The sequence below is a fragment of the Notolepis coatsorum genome (assembly GCF_963971535.1).
Source record: "Notolepis coatsorum genome assembly, chromosome: 9".
Taxonomy (NCBI): domain Eukaryota; kingdom Metazoa; phylum Chordata; class Actinopteri; order Aulopiformes; family Paralepididae; genus Notolepis; species Notolepis coatsorum.
Window position 1 is genome coordinate 151717478 of NC_140173.1, and position 6308 is coordinate 151723785.

A 6308-nucleotide genomic window follows, 5' to 3' on the forward strand; every position below is an offset into this window, starting at 1 on the left:
TATGGCAGCGTTGACCCAGAGGGCATGAGGTGAGGTGTCATGTCGCTAACACTTTGGGTCTCTTCTGGTGGCTATGATGTATAAGAACCTGAAAACATAACGCTCTCTCGGCATACTGAGTGTGAGTCGTTCACCTTTTACACTTTGGCATGGATCGATTGTTCTCCTGTAAACACTCTGAAACCGACAATAACAACCTGTATAGATCCTGTGTGATCCCTGATGACGAATATTCATTCATATTTTGTGCTTCTGTCATGTATACATTTTTTATGTTATTGTAGTGGAGAACGGGGATAGTTGTCACACTTTTTTTTACTCTCGTGTGAATTGCTCATGATCAAAACATCTTTCAATAGTCATTCCTACATTATTAAATTGAAGCTTAAGATGTTGGCTTGAAATGTGTATCCCTCTCATTTTCCAACGTATTGTAACAAAGAGTTAATCACCTAGCCTAGACAGTTAAGGAAGTTCAGAGTATCGGGGAAGATACTCCAGTCCTTCTACTCCGGAGCTGTAGAGAGCATCTTGACTGGAAACATCACTGCCTGGTATGGAAACAGCACGGCACAGGACAAGAAGGCCCTACAGAGAGTGGTGCGCTCAGCTGAGCGTACCACGGGTATTGCACTACATTTACATTTGCATTTAGTCATTTAGCTGACGCTTTTATCCAAAGCGACTTACAAGTTCTGTACGACAAGCCATCAGGAAGAGCACAACTCTATCAGCTGAGTAACAACTACCACCCCTGCAGGTCCTATACAACAAGAGGTGCAAATCCAGAGCCTGCAGAATAATGAAAGACCCTCACCACCCCAACAACAGCCTGTTCATGCTGCTGAGGTCAGCCTGCGAACACCAGTAACTAGGACAGAGAGACTTCGGCTCAGCTTCTTCCCCCCGGCCATCAGAGTCCTTTTTATTTTATTTTATTAATAGTTTGAAACACAAAACAGCTCAACATAAATACAGTACAATACAGACAAAACTAAACTCACAAACAATAAACAATACAATACAGTACAATACAGACAAAACAAAACTCACAAACAGTACAATACAGACAAAACACACTAACAAAATGGGGGGGGGGGGGGGGTGCAGATCAAATACTTCTGCTTTCAGTCATAACTATTCTCCAAGTATGTCCTTATATAGATCCAGGGACCATCCTCTCCATGGTCATGTTCAGCGAGCGTTGAAGCTGCTCATTCCATTGTCAATAGGTCCGTGAAATCCCTCATCCAGGTGTCCATGCAAAAACAATTTGGCTTTTGGATCTTCCAGTTCATCATGATTGTACGCTTAACTGACATATGTGCTAGTAGTGTAATGATGCGTTGCGTAAGTGCTGATTGTATACCAACTACCCCTATATGCCCAAGAGGCAGACTTTTGGACATAAGGGTATTTTAACATGGAGAATAGAGGATAGTCTTAAAATGACCTTGTGCCAAAAACTCTTCACTGTGGGGCAATGCCACAACATGTGGATGAGTGTTCCTACCTCCCCACATCCATGCCAGCACAAATCTGAGATGGCTTGATCCATTTTTATTTTATTTTACATGGTGTAATATAGGCTCGATGAACTACCTTTAATTGTATCATTTTATATCTTACACATTTGGATGATGTTGTTGTATATTTTTTTAACGCAGCGGCCCGCCTGATCTCAAACCTACCGAAGTCGGCCCATGTCACCCCACTTCTTAGGGACCTGCACTGGCTCCCCATTGCTGCACGTATCCGCTTCAAGGCCCTCGACCTAGCATACCGTGCGGCAAAGGGAACCGCTCCCGCCTACCTCCGGTCAATGGTCTCTAACTACACACCCTCAAGACCCCAACGCTCTGCATCTTCTGGCCGCCTCAGACCTACTCCTATCCGAGCTCCGGGAGGGTCATCAAAGAGAAGCCGCCTATTCTCAATCCTTGCCCCACAATGGTGGAATGAACTACCCACCCCAGTTAGGACAGCCGAAACACGTCCAATCTTCCGCCGTCGACTTAAGACGCACTTCTTCAACCATTATCTGAAATAATAATATAAAAAATAAAGAAATAAAAAAAAATACTCTAACCCTAACTAACTTTACTGTCATGCACTTGTCCTAATAAACTAACCTACACTGTAACACGCAACACTTTGATGAACATTGTTACTCAGCTGATAGAGTTGTGCCCTTCCTGATGACTTGTCGTACAAAACTTGTAAGTCGCTTTGGATAAAAGCGTTTCAGCTAAATGACTAAATGTCAAATGTGAAACAGTCTCCCATTGTGGAGCAGTCAAGGAGACCTTCAAATCCCTCTCCCACTGCTGTTTAATGGAGGCCAGGCCATCTGATGAGCCGAGTAACAGTAACCTGTAGATCTTAGATACTGACCTCCTTTCTGAAGTGATCCTTCTTAGTCTGTCATCCATATCCTTGTTTATCCCCATATCTCTATTTTTAATAGATACTGATCTTACTACAGATCTTAACTGAAAGTAAAACATGAATTCACTATCTCTTAAATTATACAGATCTTTCAATTCATTAAAGGGTCTTGTCTCTCCATCCTTCACAATCTGTCCTAGTTGATGTATTCCTTTACCCTGCCATGAAGTTTTTACTAGTGTACTGCCCCCAGCCATTAACAGGGGGTTAGACCATATGGGGCATGAAGGTAAAGAGATCCGTTTGAAGGCTAACCGTTTCTGTAGGGTTTTGATTATCTCACATGAAAATGTTATTATAGGTAATAATAATAATAATAATGATAATAATAATAATATAATAATAAACTTTATTTGTATAGCACCTTTCATACAGAGACTGCAGCTCAAAGTGCTTCACAACAGAAAAAAGACATAAGGCATAAAATGAGCACATAAAGTGCAGACATATAAAATCACAGTTTTTTACATTAGGATCTAACATCCCAACAGGCCACCTTGTTTATGGTTTGATTCAGTTTTAAATAGACAATGATAAAAGGAGCAAGATAAAATACACAGAGTAAAATAGTGCAATAGTGCAGTGCAATAAAATTGTAGAATAGAATAGATTAAAAATATATATATATATATTTTACAGTGCAATAAAATAGTTCTGGATTACTGTTCAACAGTTCAAAGTCGTACAATGGTAAAACTGTTCTGAATTACTGTTCCAACAGTTCAAAGCCGTCCCAAAATGGGTTATCCATTTTTAAGTTAGGTTTAGGGTGAAACCATAATGATACCAAGGATACCGTTTTACTATGTTCTGATCAAATGTTCTCCTCAATCCATTTCCAACTGCCTGTTTCGGTCTTGCATATGTAACCCCATGACAAGGGGAATCTGGCGTTATATAAGAAAGATAGTATGAGTGAACATCCGGAATACCAAGTCCATCAGAGTCTTGAACACTGAACTCTCCACACACAAGCACACATGAGCACACACACAACACACACACACACACTGTATACGCTCACACACTAATAGTCACTTTAGCATGAACACACACACACACTGGCCCCTACAAATGTCCTAACCTAGTTGTACAGTAAATGACCAAGTAAGGCTTTGTCAGTATTCCAATGTACAGTGTAAAATGTGTGTGTGTCCCCTACCCAACCCCCCCCCCCCCCCCCCCCCCCACCTCCAATGTACAGCCCTCACCCACCCACCCAACCCCACCCCACCCACCCAACCTCCTCCAATGTACAGTTTCTATGCCAAATGTATATACACTCTTTTTCTGGACACTTTTGTATCACAAACAGTACTGTATTTGCAAATCTGATATGTCATAAATGTATAGATGTAGCAGTACTGTCTATCTGTATGTCATGTATGTCATATATGTTATGATGAATTGAAAATGGGGGACCCTGATGTAAACAAGACGAAAGTCTTTCTCTGGTCTGCATCCCCTTAACAATTGTATGTACTGAGCTGTACTGTACTGTACCCATTCTGCAATCTGCTAATAAACTTTTCAATCAATCAATCAAAACACACACACATGCTGCACACGCTCACACTCAACGGTCACTTTACACAATGAGAGGTCAGTGGAGTGGTTCTTGTATAGTAAACAGATGATAAGATAAGGTAAGATATTCCTTTATTGATCCCCTTGGGGAAATTCAGGCATCATAGCAGCATGAGGGAAGGGGGGGGGGGGGGGGGGTACAGGTAGTAAAAACAACACAAGCAGTGTAAACAAATAGGTCAATATAATTTACTATCTAACTAGCTGAAAAATATATTCACAGTATTCACAGTGTCACATAAGGTGCAGTATGCATAAGGTAGTGTTATCATTGACTATCTACTGAAATATACATTATTCACAGTATCACAGTATCCACTGAAATATACATTATTCACAGTATCACAGTATCCACATAAGGTGCAGTGTGCCTAAGGTAGTGTAATTGTCCTCCTTGGGTTCCTATTAGTCCCAGGTCAATGTCTGGCAGCAGTCGCTGCCCCCTGTTGTGGAGCCTGGACACATAGTATAACTGTAGATTGTATAGTATAGCATTGTATAGTAGTGTACATAAGACTTTAAAAAGTAATCTGGTTACTTTACTGATTACTTGATTATCAAAGTAACTTAGTTACTTTGAAAGTAACCCAGCGCCTCATCCGTAGCTAACAGTGTATTGCACTATCGCAGGACCTTAGCATGTCTTACCATGCTTTTTGTAAACTTTATGTACATATACCTGTTATGTCTTATTCTTATTCTACTTGTATTATTGCACAAATGTCTTATTCTCATCCTATTCTTATTACTGTATTATTGCACAATCGCTGCGGGCATGACCCCCCGCATTTCACTGTATATGCTTGTATGCCGTGACAAATAAAACTCTTGCCCTGACTTGACTTGTTAGTGGCTATACACCTAAAGCATGGATATGTTTTTTATTTGCAGGATAATTCCCACGAGGACAAGAGAGAGCATCATCAGAGAAGCCTGATCTAATATTGGACATCAGTGATGATGTGTGTGCGTGTGTTTTGCGCGCGTTGCGTCTATATACGACTGGCAGTTCCGCGCAGGGGATCTTGCACCACACAGAGGTCTGACGAGGCCGTGGCGCTCAGGGTCGGACACGAGGACAGCTCGGCGTGAAGTCCTGGCAGCAGGCACGTGCACACATAGAGGCCAAGGGGTGCTTGAGCACCTGCCTTTTTGAGCCTCGTCAAAAAAGTGCCCTTTTTGAAAAAGAAAATTAAGATATTTTTTTTTTAACTTTTTTACTGTTACACATATAGACTGCCCTTCCAACTGAAAAATGTCAGGATAGAATCAAAATATTAGGTAAAGAGAGAGAGATGCCCCGTATTCTTAGCGTGCCTCTCTGCGGACCTATATATTTTATGCATAGCGTGGGTGGTGATGATGATGATGATAGAAACCGCGCGCATACAGTTGAATGCTGGTATTACACTCATTGAGAGACACGAAGAAGTCAAGTCCGATGGGATTTGGGAATCTCAAATACAAATCGGGATTGGAATAAAAAATGCATTTATATTAAACAATACAGAATATACAGCACTTCTTGGGGTCTGTAGGGTAAGCACTTATTCCCTCCCCCCTGAACATTTATGGAGATGTATGGGCCTTTTAAGTCAGTGATAAAAGTGTCTTTCAAGGATAAGTGAGCTCCTGCACTGATTATTATAGTTCAATATTCAATATTTGATCACCAAAACCCCCCAAAAAGCATAAAAAGGGGGCCCCCCGCCCGAAAAGGGCCCTTAAAAATCGCGCGCTCGGTTAATATATACACACAAGTGTAGTGCCCTTTTCAGCCTTTGAGCACCTGCCCCTCTAAAGTCCTGTGCACGTCCCTGCCTGGCAGAGGCTACGATGTTGTGGTCTAATTTAATTTGAGACTTGATCTAAGGACAATGATCCGAAAGGAGCTGAGGATAACGTACCGTATGTTTACTTCAGAGGCTTGGCCCCGCGCCAGGGGGCAGCGGTCTATTTTGGCAGCTTGGTGGCTGCGTATATCCATGGCTAATCACGCTAAATAGGATTGTTAATCACTGCTTTGGGTTTAATTCCTCCTGCTGGCAACCAGGCGGCCATTTGTTGTTACGACCTGATTACTCAGGAACGGTGACGCGCTCCTGAGTCACACAGACGCAGGGTTCCCCACAGACATTGCTAAATTAAATTCAAGGACTTTTCAAGTACTTTCTTGAAGCACTATTTCTCATTTTAAAAGGGCATTTAAAAGGATACGCTTCACCTTTAAATGCATTTTTTTTTTATATATATAAAAAACAAATCTGATCCAA